Source organism: Heptranchias perlo, chromosome 33, assembly GCF_035084215.1.
Source record: "Heptranchias perlo isolate sHepPer1 chromosome 33, sHepPer1.hap1, whole genome shotgun sequence".
Lineage (NCBI taxonomy): Eukaryota > Metazoa > Chordata > Chondrichthyes > Hexanchiformes > Hexanchidae > Heptranchias > Heptranchias perlo.
Window position 1 is genome coordinate 16,969,004 of NC_090357.1, and position 20,785 is coordinate 16,989,788.

General features: G+C 40.8%; 1 protein-coding gene across 1 annotated transcript in view; it reads left to right on the plus strand.

Moving 5' to 3' along the window:
• Window positions 1–20,785, plus strand: part of LOC137301505 (protein Aster-B-like) — a 558,548-nt gene that overhangs the window by 150,856 nt on the left and 386,907 nt on the right. The gene's annotated exons all lie outside the window — the stretch shown is intronic.

Here is a 20,785-nt window from a genome sequence, read left to right on the forward strand (position 1 = left end):
CAATAATGCAGGTCAGACATTGAAATGGTTTAATTTGCTGGCTATTGTCAAAATATGTGAGCTTACAGGCTAATGTATTATATCCTAAATGGCTGAATCATGAAGGGAGTTTTGCTCCAGGAGAAGTTTAAATTATACATATTTTAAGGCATTATATCTTGGGTAACAACTGATATGGGAGCACTTACTCATTGGTATGGAATGTAACCATGTTCTACTATTGTGTCTTTGAGTTTGGTTGCTAGACAACTTTCAGAGGCATTTTGGTCTGGGATATATACTGCAGACTTTTCTCAGTATCTTTGAGTCAGAATCTGAATTGACACTTGGACTGCATGGTTTGGCATAGGAATTGCTGTGAGCACATTGTTGAAGTTCTGCAAAAGACTCTTCATTGAAAATAACTATCATGTCTTGAACTGTGCAAGAAACACATTCTAGAGAGAATATTGTAACTCCTGTTGTGACCGTTTCTATCATTATTTCTCCAGTATTTGCACCATCAGTAACTTTTCGCTGTGCCTTTGTGCTTCTGTATTATATCTTACTTGTAAATACATCTGAGAGGAAGAGGAAGTAGGTTGTTGTGAAACATAATTATCTTGTAATTTTGTACTTTGCATTTTCGCAACCTGACAACAAGAATGTTTTGCCCAGAGCATAGCTATCTGAAGTGTGGTATTTAATGTCTTTCGGAGTAGATCAGAAAATGTGGACAACTCGCATTGTTCCTAGTATGATTTATCGCAGTTGTAAGGTAATTGTTGGTTCTATGTTACACCACCCCATTAATGGCTTGTATAAAAGGTGCAAGTTTAGGTTCATGGAGATTTATGGAAACCGATTTTTTTGCTGTGAACCATGTGCAAAAGTGTAATAGGCACCAATAATGGATTTTTTTTTTTGTATGGTTTATGTTTAATTTAAAAATGGACAGCCCTCTGAAAGAATGGACCGTTTGGCCAGAAACTGAAGTCGAGAAGATGACTAATACTTCAAAAAAAATACTGATTTGTGTCAACTTCTTAATTCCTAATTGCCCTGTTAAATAATGTTTAAAGCCTAAGCTAGTCATCAAGTGGATAGGCCCGTAGCTTTTCTAAGTTCTGTGATAATGAGTTTGCGTGCCTGGCCTTTCTGATATTAAAATCAGCCAACTACAATTGTGATGGTAAATCGGTAACATCTCCTTCTGGTGGGAAGAGGAGGGGAGAGGTGAAAGTAGGCTGCTTTGAAAGATGTTTACCATATTGTTTGCACTTTGGGGTCAGGTTGTGAAAATGAAATGATGTAACTGTGGATCTCCAATCCATCCTCCCAGCTGAAGGAAACTGCGTGTGGGCATGGGCCTGGAGTAAATGTAAATAAAATGATGGAAAATCACTGAAAGTTTTTCTCTGTTGGAAATGATTCACACCCATTCCAAAACTGGTTTGCAAAATGCATTTAACCGTTGTTTGTGAAATTTGCTATTTTCTTCTCCTTATTTCATGTCCTGGGAGTGGTTCAACAAACTCTACCTAACCACAGAGAAAACATACAAGGAACTAAGAATAGTCACTGATTTAGTCTGTGTAAGCATTTCAGTTGATTAAAGGGCCAACCTCTCCATGAAAAAAAATGTTGATGTCAGGCATCTTTTAAAATTAACACACAATGTAATGTTGTAAATTTCATTGATATGCATCATGGTGCTACTTGAATCCCATTGTTGTGATGCAAATAGGGCACAGCTTTCCTGCTTCCTCTGGTCTCAAAAAATGTCCCTTTAAATGTGTTTCCTACATTGCAACAGTAACTACACTTCAAAAGTACTTAATTGGCTGTAAAGCGTTTTGGGACATCCTGAGGTCGTGAAAGGTGCTATGTAAATGCAAGTTTTTCTTTCTTTAAAACTATTAGAACTCTCAATGGTCAACTTAAACAGACAGGCCAGTGTTAAAAAGGAGTAATTCCTTGAAAAACACACACACACACACACACACACACACACCCTAACCAAATAATAGCTGACAGTGCTTTGTTTGAGGTGGAGAGGTCTTACTAATTAAATCCAAATTAGCTTTAATCCTTTCAGTTTTTAAAAAAAATGCCCTTTAATATTTAAATCTTTTATGAAAGGATCTTCTCCACTGATGTTCATGTTGGAGATGTGCTGTTTCATAATATATTGCTAATATCTGACAAAAACATGGCCTCCCACTTTCACCAGTGTGCTGTTTGTTCCCGCCCCCTTTCAAATGGCCTCCCAAACAGCATATGTGTTAACTGTCCACATTTAACATGGACGTCAGTATTTTAGGGGCACAGTCCTTGAGTCTGCATTTAGAAATAAAAATCGTGGGTGTTCTTGGACTCTGCCTGCTGTGCTGCTCTGCAATTCCTGCTCTTCTGTTGCTTCACTTTTGAATGCTGCCCACCCTCTGCCAAGAATTCATGTAAGATTAGGTGTTCCTGCCACAGTGTGCAGCAGCATTCAAAATTGAAGCAGCTATAACAGAAGTTGGTAGTCCAAGAGTAGTGACTGAGAGGGAGAAAGGAAAGCCTGAATTACATAGAATTTCACAGCACAGAAACAGGCCATTCGGCTCAATAGGTCTGCTGGTTTTTATGGTCCATGTGAGCCTCCTCCCACCCTACTTCATCTCACCCTATCAATATCTCCTTCTATTCCTTTCTCCCTCATGTACTTACCTAGCTTCCCCTTAATGCATCAATGCTGCTCGCCTCAACCACTCCACATTCTCACCACTCTGAGTAATTCTTCTGAATTTCTTATTGGATTTATTAATGACTATCTTGTATTTATGGCCCCTAGTTTTGGACTCCCTCACAAATGGAAACAATATCTCCACGTCTATTGAATCCCATCATAATTTTAAATACCTCTATCAGATCACCTCTCAGTCTTCCTTTTTCTAGAGAAAAGAGCCCCAGCCTGTTCAGTCTTTCCTGATAGCTGTACCCTCTCAGTTCTGGTATCGTCCTTGTAAATATTTTTTGCACTTTCTCCAGTGCTTCTATATCCTTTTTATAACATGGAGACCAGAGCTGTGCACAGTATCCGTGTGGTCTAACCAAGGTTCTATGCAAGTTTAACATAACTTCTCTGCTTGTCAATTCTATTCCTCTAGAAATGAACCCCAGTGCTTTGTTAATATGCTTTTAATGTATATATCTGTACCCCATATCCCTTTGCTCTACCCCATTTAAACACTAATTTTCCAAGGAGTAGGTGGCCTCCTATTCCTCCTACCAAAATTTGCCACCTCACACATACCTATATTGAAATTCATTTGCCATTTACAAGCCCATTCTACAAGTTTGTTAATGTCGTTTTGTAATTTATCGCAGTCTTCCTCCGTATTAACTATACCCCCCAATTTGGTGTCATCCGCAAATTTTAATATTGCACCTCAGATTCCCGAATCATTGCTTTCTGTGGCAGTGTCAGTTTTTCTTAAGGTATTGTCGGCCTTTGCTAGTTTTCAGGTTGGTGTGTATGAAATGGGTTCTTTCATTCCATCCCCACAATAAGGTATTTCTTCCTCTCCTGACCGGACTCTTCATCTTCCTTTTGTCCTGCTTCAGTTGCAATTACAGAAATGTAATAATTATCAATGGTACCCTGCTCATTTTTACTTGGTGGAAACATTATTCTATTCCAGCTTTTAAATTTATTTTTCAACCCCATTCTCTTGCATATCCCATTGTGTTATGCTTTGTTCTCCATCCGAGAGGGTTGTAGGCAATTGCCACTGGATCTCTGCAAACGTCTTATCGTTTGCTAGGAGGCGCAGTGGAGTGGTTCAGGGTGATTCACCTTCTGGTTTTCCTCCTTTCCTGCAGTGAAGCCGCTGCTTTCACTTCATGCCATCGTCAATGGCCCAACTGAGATTTGAAATTAGTTAAATATGGAATCACAGGTTTATTCCTTACATTGCAAATTAGTGGATAAGCATGTGGCACCACTTCACAGCTTTTTGATTTCAAAATTTGAATAGAGCAGTTCATCTTGATTGATCATTAATAGGCTTCCACACAGACACGGATTGGTGGTAATACTTATCTCTGACCTATTTGTCCTGACTTTTATCTCTAACTTCATTTGAACCCTTAACTCCACCAATTATGATTTCTCCATCCTTTGCCATGGATTGTCCAGATTTAAAATGATAAAATAGCTGTTATGAATAGGAGTCGGGTAGATTTGAATTATAGAATCGTGCCACTGGCTGAAGAATTATTTATTTAACTATTGTTTATATTGCAATATTGTATGTGGTGATATAAAAAAAAACCTTTTAAAACTAGTGTCATATTAGAGTTCCATACAGTATATCCTTCAGAGGTTACTGATGCGTGCTATAAGGCTGGGCTAGTTTTGAGGGATTTTAGATGACATCTTAAATATTTGACTAAACCTCAAGAATAATTGGCAGCCCTGAGCTGGCCGTTTGTTTTTATTTTTATAACAGTTTTAGCTTTTGAAAGCCTTTTTAACTATTTTATAAGCTTTTTTGTTTGAGTTTTCTGATCCATAGTCTGTTGCTGCCATTGAGACTGCAGAGTTTTGTTCTGTGTTGCATGATGGCTGTTCAGGATCTTTTTCAACATTATGATGCCAGACTCAAATTTATAATAGAGCATTACTGCTTTGCTAGTAGAAAGGTTCCTGCAGTTAATATAACTTTACAAGCATGTCATTCAAACCCTAGACCTCCTCTTTAGGGAGCAAAGTTTATCAGTTGACATATAAATTAAATTTCAATCCATTGAAAGTATAGCATGTTGATAAGCGCTAGATAAAAGAATTCATGAAGCTTCAAAACCTCCTGCATAACAGCCAAATAAACTCTGTTTATTAAAGATTTGGGCCCTGATATTAGCGTGGAGGCAGGATGGCAGCAGCGGGGCAATTGGGCACGTGGGTAACCTGCCCAATAAAATCTGTCCGTTCTCCACCCGATCGCAGGTAAATTGGAGCCACTTAATGTGGCTTCCGGGTTTGCCGTCGGAAAGCTGCCCAGCGGGCGGACTGCGCACCCGCATCACAGGCTATCGGCCGGAGGAGCTCTATTTAAAGGGGCGGTTCTCCAATGGCTGCTCCTGGAGCTAAAACCCAAACAGCACAATAGAGCAGCACAGGGGAAAGGCTGCTCCTAGATTCAGTGATGCCTCACTCCAGGTGCTACTAGATGGGGTGAGGAGGAGGAGGGATGTCTTCTACCTGGCGGACAGGAGGAAGTGGCCTGCCTCTGCCACCAAGAAGGCCTGGCTCGAGGTGGCAGAGGAGGTCACCAGCAGCAGCAACATCTCCCGCATTTGGATCCAGTGCAGGAAGCGCTTCAATGACTTAACTAGGTCAGCCAAAGTGAGTACATTTACTTATTCTCTTACATTCCATCTTCCACATCACTGCCCCCAACTCATTCTGCACTGTCAACACTAATCTATCACATCACTCCTCACACCCACTCAAAGCTCATCCTCAAATTATCTGCACTTCCTCACCTCCCCATTAGTCACCCAGCACTGCCACTCAACCCAATCCTCATACAATGTCATGGCTCAGTCTCATACTCACCCTCTGATGTATCTCTTTCATGGTCAGCCTCACCCAAACCAATGCATTCATCGGTTTGCCACCTCACGCGTCTGTACTTTCTCCCCTTATAGGAGAAGAAAGCCCTGAATGCATGGGTGAGGGCGAGGACCGGAGAGGGTCCGCATCAGATAGTCGTCCTCACAGACGTGTAGCAGGAGGCTCCGGAGCTGAGCCGCACCCTCGAGTGCCTGTCTGCCGGGGACGCTGAGACTGGCATCTGACAAACGGCTGATGACAGAACTTTAACATTCAGCACCCACAATATGAATTTATGTTAACATGCCTTGCCATCTTCAGCAGCTCAACATCTGTCCTCATGCTTAATATTGTCTTCTGTTCTCTTACAGGGCAATCAGCGACTGCTGTGTCAGCGGAGAGCGATTCCTCAGAGGACCTGCTGGCCTCTGAGGGTGCACCGTCACATCTTTGCGAGTCATCCACCAGCGCAGATACACACATCTCGGTGGGTCCCAGTCCGCAGTTAGTTGCGGTCGCATATGGTGAGTTACCACACACGTGAGCACGAGCAGACTCTGGTGGCAGGAGCAGCTGTGGAGAGTCCGCATCGGTGGGAGCACTTCTCTCCAGGCTCTGCTCAGCTGGACACACATGCTGAAACCTGGGGGGCCACCCTTTAAAAGAAGAATGATCGAGGGGCAGCAGCACATTTGCGAGGTACTGGAACAGGTGCCACATGCACTCTCCACAATCGCGCAGAGGATGGAGAAGTCCAACTCCTGCATGAGTGGAATGGTGGCACAGGTACGGGAGGGAATCTCTGAGATACTGTCACAGGGACGTGAGGGCATCTCTGAGATAGTGTCACAGGTAAGTGCGGGAATGTCTGCGATGGAGGGAAGGCTGGCCTCCATGGAGCTTCAAGCACGGCTCACAAATGAGTCCATTCATACCCTGACAACGGCCGTTTGGACTCGGGGTGAACAACTTTCTGCCACCTTAAACAGGCCTTATACTAGCACTGGCCTTACAAGGCTTCACACATATCCTTCAAACTGTCGTCCAGCAGAATGGTAGGAGTGGTGTGGGCCTGGCCCAGGAGAAGGATGATGGCGAAAGGGGACATGGAAGTGGGACGCCACTCAAAGTGCCCCCATGTCTCAACCGTTGTCCCCCTCTCAACCAGTACCCGTAATGCTGCCTTCTCTGCAGGTGGCCGAGTCTGTCTCTGCATAGGTGCAGGTGAAGCAGTCTTTGGAGGGGCCTCATGGGCACCAAAACCCAGAAGGCGTAGGAACAAAGCGTCTAATTGATCAGGGCATGTACAAGAGCAACCTGCCACTACCTCTGCTGCAGCAACAGGGGATGCACCACGTAGAAATAGTCGGAAGTGAAAGGCGAAGGTTTTGTGAGCATTGAGGGGGTCCACAAATAGGTAACTTTGTTTGCACAGCAGAGTTTTGCAGCCAAAATTTTGTCTGAAGTGACAGAGTGCCCTGCTGCAATAAATTACTTTTTCTCCCCACCTGTCAAATAATCATTTGCATCTCCCACTGGCTGCTGGCTGAAACACGTCTGTTGCAACAGGGAGTGTTTCCCACAGCACGGGAAACATGCTGAGGATCCTTCAAAATTGCACCCCTGCCAAAATGTCGAGTCAGTCAAGTATTTCAAGTACTTTAACTCCCTGTCAAACTATGGAAATGATCATCCCTCCAGCTTTTATTGCTGGTGGGAGTCCCGCATTCAGGAGGTGCGCACGCACCTGGACGCGTCACCGGGGAACCCGGAAGTCGACGGGTTGGAGCCGGGCTCGGAACCCGCTCCGGATTTCTACGATTTTAGGAGCCCCCCGCTCCCAACGTACCCACTACACCATCTGAAAATCGGCCCCATGATCTGTCTCATTGAGCAGGTTCTTCCTATATTAGCACTGAATTAAAATTGCACACTAACTTAATGCTAATACCCTTTTTAGAAACCTTAATGGGTTCTCAAGTATGTACATTTGCAATTTATGAATCTGTTATACATACAAGTGGACATTTTGACATGTTGTAAAGTTATTGTTTATAATAGCCACAGGCATGATGGACCGAATGGCCTCCTTCTGTGCTGTAGGATTCTGTGATATGGGTGTACATTCTTGCATTTATTTTATAAAGTTATTACTCATATAGTGAACATTCACAGATATTTTATGACATCATTGTATAGTTAGGTGTACAATATCACACATTACGAGAGTGTACATTCCCATACATAGTTCCTGAAGTCACTGCGCATCTTACTTCACAGTGTTTGCATGAGGAGTGTATTGCTTCATTAGGGTGCTTGCACGAGGAGCAATGCAGATGAGGCCAAAGCCGTTAATAGTGATTTTTTTTTCTTGTTTAAGAAATAATGAGTGCAGAATTAGAAACCTCTTTCTTAGTGTTAACTTAGTGAGTTCTGCTGGAATCTGGTTTAATATTGTCATGCCAAGGTTATCTCACCACAAAATGTGGTCACTCATTGTAGAATATAATTATTGATGGAATAATGTTGCAGATTTGCTTTGTGAAATCCACAAAAGGGAAAACAATAGTTTTAACTACACAAAAAAGAGACTTTATTGTAAAAATCTTTAGCATAAGACCATAAGAGATAGGAGCAGGAGTAGGCCATTCGGCCCCTCGAGCCTGCTCCGCCATTCAATGAGATCATGGCTGATCTGACTTTTACCTCAACTCCACTTTCCTGCCTTTTCCCCATATCCTTTGACTCCCTTGCTGATCAAAAATTTGTCTAACTCAGCCTTGAATGTATTCAATGACTCAGCCTCCACAGCTTTTTGGGGTAAAGAATTCCAAAGATTCACGACCCTCTGGGAGAAGAAATTCCTCATTTCCGTCTTAAACAGGTGGCCTCTTATTCTGAGACTCTGCCCCCTAGTTTTAGATTCCCCCATGAGGGGTAACATCCTCTCAGTATCTACCCTATTGAGTCTCCTCAGAATCTTATATGTTTCAGTAAGATCTCCTCTCATTCTTCTAAATTCCAATGAGTATAGACCCAACCTGTTCATTCTTTCCTCATAAGACAACCCTTCCGTACCTGGAATCAACCTAGTGAACCTTCTCTGAACTGCCTCCAATGCAAGTATGACCTTCCTTAAATAAGGGCACCAAAACGGTACGCAGTACTCCAGGTGTGGTCTCACCAGCACCCTGTACCGTTGTAGCGTGACTTCCCTGCTTTTATACTCCATCCCCTAGAAATAAAGGCCAATATTCCGTTTGCCTTCCGGATTACCTGCTGCACCTGTATGTTGACTTTTTGTATTTCATGTACGAGGACACCCAGATCCCCCTGTACTGCAGCATTTTGTAGTATTTCTCCATTCAAATAATATTTTGCATTTTTACTTTTCCTCCCAAAGTGGATGACTTCACATTTTCCCACATTATGTTCCATTTGCCAAATTTTTCCCATTCGCCTAATCTGTCAATATCCCTTTGCAGACACTTTGTGTCCTCATCGCAACTTGCTTTTCCACCTATCTTTGTGTCATCAGCAAATTTGGCCACAAGACACTCTGTACCTTCATCCAAGTCATTGATATATATTGTAAATAGTTGAGGCCCCAGCACTGATCCCTGCGGCACCCCACTAGTTACAGATTACCGTTTTGAAAATGACCCTTTTATCCTGACTCTTTGTTTTCTGTTAGTTAGCCAACAGTATATTACCCCCAACACCATGAGCTCTTATCTTATGCAGTAACCTTTTATGTGGCACCTTATCGAATGCCTTTTAGAAATCCAAATATACTGCATCCATTGATTCTCCTTTATCCACCCTGCCCATTACTTCCTCAAAGAACTCTAATAAATTTGTCAGACATGATTTCCCCTTCATAAAACCATGTTGACTCTCCTTGATTGTATTCTGAGTCTCCAAATGTCCTGCTACTACTTCCTTAATAATGGATTCTAGCATTTTCCTGATGACAGATGTTAGGCTAACTAGGCTTACTTGCTTTCTGTCTCACTCCCTTCTTGAATAGGGGTGTTACGTTTGTGGTTTTTCAATCCACTGGGACCTTTCCAGAATCTAGTGAATTCTGGAAGATTACAACCAATGCATCCACTATCTCTGAAGCCACTTCCTTTAAGACCCTCGGATGCAAGCCATCAGGTCCAGGGGACTTGTCAGCCTTTAGACCCATTAGTTTACCTAGTACTTTTTCTCTAGTGATAGTGATTTTTTTTTTAGTTCCTCCCTCTCCTTTGCCCCTTGATTTTCTACTATTATTGGTATATTATTAGTGTCTTCTACTGTGAAGACAGATACAAAATATCTGTTCAATTCCTCTGCCATTTCCTTGTTTTCCATTATTATTTCCCCAGTCTCATCCTCTAAGGGACCAATGTTTACTTTAGCTACCCTCTTCCTTTTTATATACTTGTCAAAGCTTTTACTGTCAGTTTTTATATTCCTTGCTAGTTTACTCTCAAAATTTATTTTCTCTCTCTATTATTCTTTTAGTGATCCTTTGCTGGTTTTTAAATTTTTCCCAATCTTCGGGTTTACCAATAATCTTTGCCATGTTGTATGCTTTTTCTTTTAACCTGATACCATCCTTTACTTCCTTAGTTAGCCATGTTTGGTTCACCCTTTTTGTGGAGTCTTTCCTCCTAACAGGGATATATTTCTGTTGCGAGTCATAAAATATCTTTTTAAATGTTTGCCACTGCTTATCCACCATCATACCATCTAATCTGTTTACCCAGTCCACTTTAGCCAATTCCGCCCTCATTCTTAGCTTTTCGTTACTCTTAGCTCGCCCCATGCTAAACTCCGCTGTTTTCATATAGTCTTTTTTGCAGAGTTTCCTTTATTTAGTCACACAAGTACCATACAAACAATTGTAATCTGAGAGCCTGAAACAGTTTACCTGAACTAGCTGACTTCATTTATTAAAGGTAATAACTAACCACTTATGTTCAGAACAGCTGTGTTTTAAGAAAAAATTGCCCCAAACTTCAATTTATTTTCTTATTATATTTATGGTCAAATATCAACAGCAAAGATAATTCTATGTGTTCTATTGTTCCAGTCTAATGCATGGTTATATATCAAAAATTCTGTAAAATTATGTTGAGAAACAATAAGCATAATTTTTTTTTTAAATTGCTTTGTCGTTGTTGCAATGAATGCACAACAATTTATAGCACATATTCAGGCATCCAAGGATCTACAAGCTTCTGTTCCTAGGGGTCCTTTTCAATAGTCTAATAATTATGTTGCTGATGGCAGCATTTCAAAACCGACCTGAATTTACCAATTGAAAAGATTTTGGAAAAGTTCCAGTCGAGAAAGATAATTGGAAAATTGATTCCAATGCAATTTCAATGCATGATTAAGAAGTTTGCAGATGATACAAAAATTGGCTGTGTGGTTGATAGTGAGGGGGAAAGCTGTAGACTGCAGGAAGATATCAGTGGACTGGTCAGGTGGGTAGAAAACTGGCAAATGGAACTCAATTCGGAGAAGTGTGAGGTAATGCATTTAGGGAGGGCAAACAAGGCAAGGGAATACACAGTAAATGGGAGTATACTGAGAGGTGTAGAGGAAGTGAGGGACCTTGGAGTGCATGTCCACAGATCCCTGAAGGTAGCAGGACAGGTGGATAAGGTGGTTAAGAAGGCATAAGGGATACTTTCCTTTATTAGCCATGGCATAGAATATAAGAGCAGGGAGGTTATGCTAGAACTGTGTAAAACACGAGTTAGGCCATAGCTTGAGTACTGCGTACAGTTCTGGTCACATTACAGGAAGGATGTAATTGCACTAGAGAGGGTACAGAGGAAATTTACAAGCATGTTGCCAGAACTGGAGAATTTTAGCTGTGAGGAAAGATTGGATAGGCTGTGGTTGTTTTCTTTGGAACAGAGGAGGCTGAGGGGTGATTTAATTGAAGTGTACAAAATTATAAAGAGCCTAGAGTGGATAGGAAGGACCCATTTCCCTTAGCAGAGAGGTTAATAACCAGGGGGCATAGATTTGAAGTGATTGGCAGAAGGATTAGAGGGGAGCTGAGGAAAAACCTTTCACCCAGAGGGTGATGGGGGTCTGGAACTCACTGCCTGAAAGGGTGGTAGAAGCAGAAACCTACATCACATTTATAAAGTACTTGGATATGCACTTGAAGTGCCAGAACCTATGGACCAAGTGCAGAAAGTGGGATTAGGCTGGGTGGCTCATTTTCGGCCGGTGCGGACACGATGGGCCGAATGCCCTCCTTCTGCGCTGTAAATTTTTCTATGATTCTATGAATTTCAGATTATTAAATTGAAAAAGAATTCTGGCTTATTTGGCCATGATTTCCAAATAAATAAGTAACTTCTGAGGACAATTCTTGGTTCTTGGGTTGTTGCCATCAGCAGAACTCAGTGCTGTATAAAAATTGAAAAGGAAAAGTATGTGGTAATCCACTTGGAAGAGGCTATTTACAAGATTGCCTTTCGAATTTCTTTCTTCACCCCTCTTTCCTCCTCCCCCGCCCCCCGGCAAGGAAACATAAATATTGATAGAAATTGCCAGGATTATCTGCAAGTCACCCATAACTTAACCTAACCTGCTCGGTGTGAAACTGACACGATCAGATCCACTGCACCTTTTACACCGACTTCAGTGGAAAGTAAAATCGGGCGGCCGATCTGATCGCTTCAGTTTCCCAATGGGCGGGTTAGGTTAAAATGACCCATTCCTCCCCCATATAATGTATATCAGCAGTGTAAAGTGGGTATGAGCTGTGACACTATAATTTAAAAAGATGCAAAATTAAAAATTAAAGGCTTAAAATTTGACTAACAATGCTGCAATGAATATAAGAGAGGTTTTAAAAACAGAACATGCTGGAAACATTCAGCAGGTCAGGCAGCATCTGTGGAGAGGGGAAAGCCGGGTTCAACATTTCAGGTCAATAATCTTTTGTAGAAGTTCTGACAAAAGATCACCGACCTGAAATGTTAACCCCACTTTCCTCTCACCACAGATGCTGCCTGACCTGCTGAGTGTTTCCAGCATGTTCTCCATTTATTTCAGATTTCTGGCATCTGCAGTACTTTGCTTTTTATAAGAGGTTTTATTCAAAAGAAAATGGAGGTAGTTTGCATTTTTATAAGTTGGGTAGAGATTAATTGCAATTAATGGTGCCCAGTAATCCTGATATCTTTTTTGGGAGAAGCTTTATTGAGGGGAACACAACCTATAAACATGAAGGTATGATATCTTTGCTTTAGCAGTTCTTGTGTGAAAATGTTTCATTTGAAAGGACTCCTTTTTGGACCAGTGAGGTGGAAGACTGAAAGCTTACATTCCTGTCTCTGGATAATCCTCACAGGAAGTTCTGCACTGATGGCTGCAGCCTCTGATACAGCTGTTCTGTATTTTGGTAGCTACTGCTATGTTGATTGCTTCGGCTATAGCAACTGGTTTGATAAAGGATATCCTACAAATATAGGTGCACAAATTGGACTGGGAGCCAAAGGAATTTCCTAGCTTTGATAGTTTTTATCAATTATCAGAGGTGAAAGGCTTCAGACTTCACCATGGTTAATAGAAACAAAATACATTGCTTATAATAAGATTGGGAGCTAGATATCCTTTGTATCTGAGATAACAGTGCCTGTGATGGGACCTGTGGCATTCCTAGTGTTTGAGAACAGAATGGACTGAGTCACATAAATACAGTTGATACAACCATGCCTGACAACATATTTATAGGACAGTAAATAGTACCCCGAGTAGTGCTATTTTTCACACCTGTAGCATCTTGCTACTTTTTGAATTGCTTGTGAGAATTCTTTGGGAAATTATACTTCTCTAAAATGGTTACCATTTTGATGAATTTGTGGAAATAATTTCACTTTCAGAAAGTTTCATTTATCCTTTCCTTAGTGATCAAATAGAGTTGTCAGCACTGGGCAAATCCTAGGTGTGAGCTTTCCAAATATGAGTCAGCCAGCATACCCAGTGTTGCCTTGTATTAAAATCATAGACAGTTAAAAGCAAGTTGTGACTGTCTCAAGAGTTGCTGCTGATGAGGCTGCTCTAAGTGGTTGATTTTTTTCAATTATTGTTCGAGTAATTACGGGAAGAACTGGCTTCAGCCAGTCACGTATCAGAAATTACCCAAATGGTCTCGAAGCAATGAGAATGGGGATTGGATGTAAAGTAAAAACAATTGATGTAAGGCTCTACAAAAAAAAGGTACATTTTTGAAGCTAAAGCTAACACTTTTTTTTTCCCCACCCACTCTTGCTCTCTCTCCCCTTCTCTTTCATTTTCTCTTTCGCTCTTTTCTCTGATTCAGTGGCATGCTTACACTTATGCAATGAATGTTGGGGAAACTCTCTGTCTTGTGAGGATAAAATGGAGAAACTTTGGACTATCAATATAGTAATTATTGGCACAGTCAGTGCAGTCCCCGTGAGATTGCGGTACTGAGGTAGAAGGGTGGGAGCATGCAGTCATGTGCTAGATGCCTGACAAACGTAGGAAATGCTGTTGAATATTAAATATTCAAAATTTTATATTGAATTAAAATTCCCATTCTGTAGCTGAAGATAATGTCTTGGAAATTTTTATTTTATTTTGTTTAAAAATATTAGCTCAAGACATCTGCTGTGGTAGAAAATGTGCTAGGTCACCTCATTATGAATCTGCGGGAGGTAAGGCTGTCCAAAAAATAAAGTTTTCTACTTCAGGGTTACTTTGGATACCAATCTGCCATCTGGAGGCTATAGAAGGGAGGGACAGCACTTAGCTGCTTTTGGCTCAATGTAAATCTGATCTGAAAATATATTCTTTGAACTTGATATACCTCACTTTTTTTCTTTTATTTCTAAAATATTATTACAATGCTGAATGACTTCCTGGCTTGTTAACAAGGATGAGAGAACAATGTTGGTTATAAATGATAGTTTGCATGTGCAGGTTTTGAAATGTTGACTATGTTGACATTTTAAGATTTGTTCCATGAATAATCCTTTATTATGAACTGCCACCTTCTGAAGTCCATGAGACCTGAACATTGCCCACATTGCATTCAGTGTAGTCTCCAGTTAGGTGCTGTTCCACTTGCCTTGTATAAACTGGACTTTTTAATACTGTAGTAACCTAGTGTATTATTTAAAGCTGCAGTCACAACTTTGAGGTTACATTGGAAATTTAAGATTTCAAACTCATTCACTTAAAATTAAGTAACTAAGCAGCGGCCTGGTTCAAATCCAGCCCACATTGTTGGGATGAAAGTCTGTTCTGTTCTGTTTGCTGGCTGTAAGACAGGGGACTTTCACATAAGTGTCCTATGTCTCAATCCGGTTGCAAGCATGTATGGGCCTACAGCACAAAATTGTCCCTAAATTGGCAATCTTACTCAGAGTGTGGTGTGGTAAATGGAAAAAGCATCTTACTCATCCAGTACTAGGTGCTGTTCTGAGGTTGGGGCTGAGACACGTTGGGGCAGAGTAGAGGGAGCTTTACTCTGCACCTGCCTCTGCTACCTGACCTAGGAATGTTTCATGCTGACCAAAGATCAAAGGAATAGATTAGAAAAAAGTTAACTATAGCAATATAGCTAAGAGATGTAAACTGGGGAAAAATATTGGCAAAGGGGTAGAACAACAGTAGGCAATATTTGAAGGAGAGATCGATAAACAAAGAAAAGAAAGACGTATATTTAAATACTGCCTTTCACGACCTCAGGACGTCCCAAAGCGCTTTACAGCTAATTAAGGACTTTGTCACTTTTGTAATGATAGAGTTCAGGAGAAATATATTCCACTAAAAATAAGAACAAGCTAGCCAAGAATGGCACACTATGGTTAGCTAAAGAGGGGAGGATAAAACTGATTCTAAAGAAAAAGGTTACGCAAAGTACATAAACAATAAAGGAGAGAATGACAAAGGGGAATATGATGAGCTTAGGAAATAGGTAATAAAGACAATTAGGAAGGCAAACAGAAAATATGAAATGAAAATGTCAAAGAATATAAAAAGAAATAACGTATAGAATACAAGTAACGAAAGGAGAATTAAGGTAGTGATAGGGCAACTAATGGATGAGTAAGATAAACTCATAAGAGATGATACGGAAATGGCAGGGATACTGATTAGGTACTTTGCCTTTGTTTTTACTGAAGAGGCTAACAAAGAAGAAATTATGCTAGTAGAAGAGGTCAAGAGGAATATTACAACAGTTAATATGCAAAGAAAGGAGATACTAGACGAACAAGCTAAGCTTAAGGACAAGAGCCCGCATTCAGATGGATTGCACCTGTGGTTTCTCAAAGAACTAGGTAGGAGATAGCATAGGCACTAGCATCAATATATAAAAATTCAGTTAGAAAAAAGAATAGTACCAGAGGATTGGAAAACAGGAATGTAATTCCTATCTTCAAAAGGGGGGATAAAACTAATCCAGGAAACTATAGACCTGTTAACTTAATATCAGTGGTAAGAAAAGGTACTGTAATTTTTGCTAAAAATGAGATAACAAAACATCTAGAGACAGAGAGTACAATTTAAAAAAAAAAGTCAGCATGACTTTCTAAAGGGAAGGTCATGTTTAAGCAACCTTATTGAATTCTTTGAAGAAATAACAAAGATTAAATAAAGGTAATGCAGTCGATGTGGTATTCGAGAATATTCAGGGGCCTTTGATAAGGTGCAACATAGGAGACTCATGACAAACGTCAGGGCATGTGGAGTCAGGGCTGGGTAGCAGAATAGGTTGAAAGGTGGCTACAGAGAGTAGGAGTTAAGGGATGTGGTGTGCTGCAGGGATCTGTGCTGGAACCACTGTTGTTTACCATATGCATAAATCGTTTGGACTCAGGAATTGGAGGAATGGTTTCAAAATTTGCACATACCACCAAATTAGGGATATAGCTAATAATGTGGAAGACTGCTCCAAAATACAGGAAGATATAAACAAGCTTGCAGAGTGGGTGGATAAATGGCAAATGAAATTCAATATAGCAAAGTTGTGAGGTGGTTAATTTTGGTAGGAGAAATAAGGAAAGTAAGAAACTAAATGGGGTAGAGGAGCAAAGAGAACTAGGAATACAGATACATAAATCTCTAAAAGTAGATAAGTTGATAAGGTCATCGAGAGTGCAAACAAAGTTCTGGGGTTTATTTCTAGAGGAATTGAACACAGAAGCAGGGAGGTAATGTTAAACTTACACTGAACCTTGGTTAGACCACACTTGGGAGTACTCTGTGCAGTGCTGGTGTTATAAAAAGGATATTGAAGCATTAGAGAAAGAGCAGAAAAGATTTACAAGGATGTTACCAGAATTGAGAGGATGCAACTATCAGGAAAGATTGAGCAGGCTGGGTTGTTTTCTGTGGAAAAGAGAAAACTAAGAGGAGACCCGATAGAAAACTTCAAAATTATGAAGGGGTTCGATAAGGTGGACGTGGAGAAATGGTTTCCACTTGTGGGTGAGCTTAGAACAAGGGGCCATAAATATAAACTAGCCACTAAGATCAAAAGGATTTAGGAAGAATTTACACGAGAGTGGTGAGAATGTGGAATAAAAACAGAAAATGCTTGAAATACTCAGCAATTCAGGCAGCATCTGTGGAAAAAGAAACAGAGTTAACGTTTCAGGTCGATGGCCCTTCGTCAGAACTGGAAAAAGTTGAAGATTAAACAGTTTTTAAGCAAGTACAGAGCCAGGGAAAGGCGGGGGGAGGAAGGGGAGGGGAGGAAAGAACAAAAGCGAAGGTCTCTGATAAGAGATGGGGGGAGGTGGAAATCATTTGCTATTGTTATTGTCCATTGAGCAACTTCTGGTACTGTTATTGTCCATTGAGCAACCAGCTCTGAGTGGCATTAGTGCAGGACTATCAGCACATTGGCCTCTCAGCTGACAGTGGTGCATGGTCCAGCTGTCTGAGGAGAAAGTAAGTGGATTTGAAAGCCTCACAAAAAGGAAAAAAGGAACACGGTGAATGGAGTGTATTTTAAAGTAAAAACGTAATTGATAGGCTACTGAGTGACATGGTGGCCTTTCACCTCTGGGCTTTCAATTCAAACCTAGCCAAGCAGTAAAGGTGAAAAAATGATGCACAATCTTAATCCACTTCCTAATGGTGAGGAGCCTTCAACTCAAAACAGCACATAATTTGTGCCAAATTATCAAACTTGTTAAATGATGACACTTATCAAACTTAATAAAATGACTTTTGTCATGCTGGGGCAACAGAGGGTACTCTTCTGAGGTTGGAATTGAGGAACATTGCTAGGACAGTTTATGTCCTTTTATTTTTTACACTGTATCTGATCTAGGAGTGTTCAGTGATGGACAAAAATTAGTAAATAAAAAAAAAATTCAAGTTACTGGGCTGAAGATCTGTAGTTCGCGATCCCAATGGTTACACTGGAATCTTGCCATCTGTGCCTCCTAGCACTGATTCCACTGGAGTTTGCAGGGTGAGCGGGTGGGCAACACATTACAGTTGGGCAGGTGGGTGCTAGCGCCACTTAATGTGCCTCTCTGGCACCCACCCTTGAGGAAGGGGAGTGGGGTTTCGCAGGCCTTGACTCCAGCCATGGTCTCCGCAGGTGATTTTAAATGTTTTTTTCTTTGTGGATTCAGGCCATTTCCTTGGCCTGGACCCCACACTGGTGAAGCTCACATTTGCCCTTCTGAAGGCTAGTATGCCTCAACACACTTGGGGTACTGGCCTCCACTGATACAGCAGGCCTCACTTGAACCAAAGGAGCAGGTACTCCCAGCATATAGAGTTTCTGGACATGGCTTTACCCTCTGGTTGCCCATTGTCTTGTAAGGTACTAGAGTTCCTGGGGCTGAAGACCTGTAGTTCGCAATCCCAATGGTTACACTGGAACCTCCATTGCGAATGAAGGTTCCACCCCGTACAAGGCAAATAACAAAACTCCCGGAAATAGCAGCAACCTAGTACAGCTCGGTTTCCATTGCTTTCTGGGGGTTTCTGCTGGTTTCCTGCTGGAGTTCTAGTGGGAGATTAGAAGAAACCCGGAGAAATTTCGACCCTGTAGTGTTTAATGCACTATTCACTTCGTGGGATAAGGCTGTGTAAGAAAAGCACTATACTAGCTTTCTGCATAATATTGTAAACCTTGCTAAGAAAAAAGATTGTCAGCTTTGCTTTGAACAAAGGGGCTTTCTGTAGGCCCAAACAAGCTTTCTACGACCTTGTGAAAGGGAAGTCCTCCATGGGCAAATAAATATTTGTCACCGTCCGTGGTTATCAGTTGGAAAGGGAGGTATCCCTAACTTTGTCATGTTTTCTTTGAAGATGGAGTTAGTACCATCTCAGAGACCACAAATCAATAGAGGGTTGTTAGTACCGCCTGTTGTATGCTCAAGGGATTAGAGACTGATAGCAGCCCCATGGGATAGAGATGGTGATTGTTGGAAGGCCCATACAGAGATAATTGCTTCAATTGGTATAATGTTGGCTGTTTTTCCACACAGTCTTTAGAATATTCTTGAGGCAGGACTGGACTGCCTAATCAATCAAGGTCTTCAAAGTGCACTTTGAGGCTTTGAAGAGTGAACAACTTTGTGTCAGGTTGTATTGATCTTACCAGCATCTTTGATTGTGCTCTTGAATTTTAACCTCTTTGTTACTCGTTATAACTTCTTATTAAAGCCATTATACTTTGGAACAAACCACCTTGCGACCTTTTGATTAAGGACTCGAACAGTAAAAGGCGTTTTACTTAGAGGCTGGTGTTAATGATTTTGCTTTTTTAAAAATTCTAGATTTATTTGGGGTTCAGTGTCTCAGACTTGTCTCATAGGGAGCCTTTGCTCCCTATTTTACCAGAGAGTGCCTTCACTTGCCAAGATCTCTTGAGTAAATTAGTAGTGTGCTGAGGAATCGGCGAACCCTCCACTTTAATTAAGCTTACGAGTTTTATTCCATGCCCTTATTATCATCTTGGGCTTTGAAAGGTGGAAGGATTTTACACACTATTTCATGGACCTTTTAAAAATGTTCAGTGCTTGGTGTTTACTAAATTCACGTGTCGAACTTTAGAAGGGACAACTACATTTCATTTTTACATTTTCCAAATGAATTCAAAATTCTGCTTCAATACAATAACAATTCTGTGACTAAAAGATTTCTGATATTTTAATTCCCTGAATTAAACTGCACTTGGAACTGAAAAATATATTTATATTCTAACGGAATAATGTGAGAGCTATATATTAGTTCTGGAAAGATTATTTCCAAACTAGTTAATGTTTTATTGACAGATTGTTGGTGCTGCCAAATGTGCCAATCAAATGCTTGCACTGAGTTCACAAGCACTCAAATACCTGACACAAAAGTAAGAGGGCAACTGTAGTATTACCGTAGATTATACTCATTTAGATAACTCTGTTTGTACAGTATGGACTGAGCAAACTGCTGCTTATTGATGAGGCTGAGTGGTGAAGCTATAGAAAACCTGGTTTATGTATGGTATTTGTACACAAAAAAAAACCAAAGTTAAAACCCGTATGTCATTATTGTATTGAACTATTGGGAATTCTTTGAGACCAATTTAGAGTAGAGAGCTGACAGTACCCAAATATACAGCCCCGTTGTATTGCTTGAGATTGGAAGAGACAAGAGCACTGCACAAGTACTTACACATCTGGGCAGTGCTCTGCTAACTGGTATCAAAATCCAGATGACATTTGTATTGTTGGTGAAGGAACAATAGTCCAGTCAGGTCTTTACTAACATTAGAAAGTTAGTGGTCTGTAGGAACTTTTTTAAAGTTCAAAAGATTTGCTTCATACTTATTGCAGTTGCACTGAAAATTTATTGTGGAACATTTGCTATCTCTTGTTCCTGCTCAAATTGCCTTACTTTCCATGTGCACTAGGTAGTATGGGGATGCAATTTATAAGTAATCTGGCACATCACTCCTGCCCAGATAGGAGTAATGTTTTTCAGACTGAAAAAATCACATGTGATTCTCACCATCAAAAAAGTGGCGAAGGATGAAACATCAAATTATAGATCTGAATGCCTACATCCATTGTTGAGAAAGTGTTTGAAAATATTATAATATTCTGAGCGATAATATAAGGCAGTATCTTGAGGGGCATCAACTAATCTGAGACAGTCAGCATGATTTTCGGAGTGGGAGGTCATCCATGACTAATTTATTGG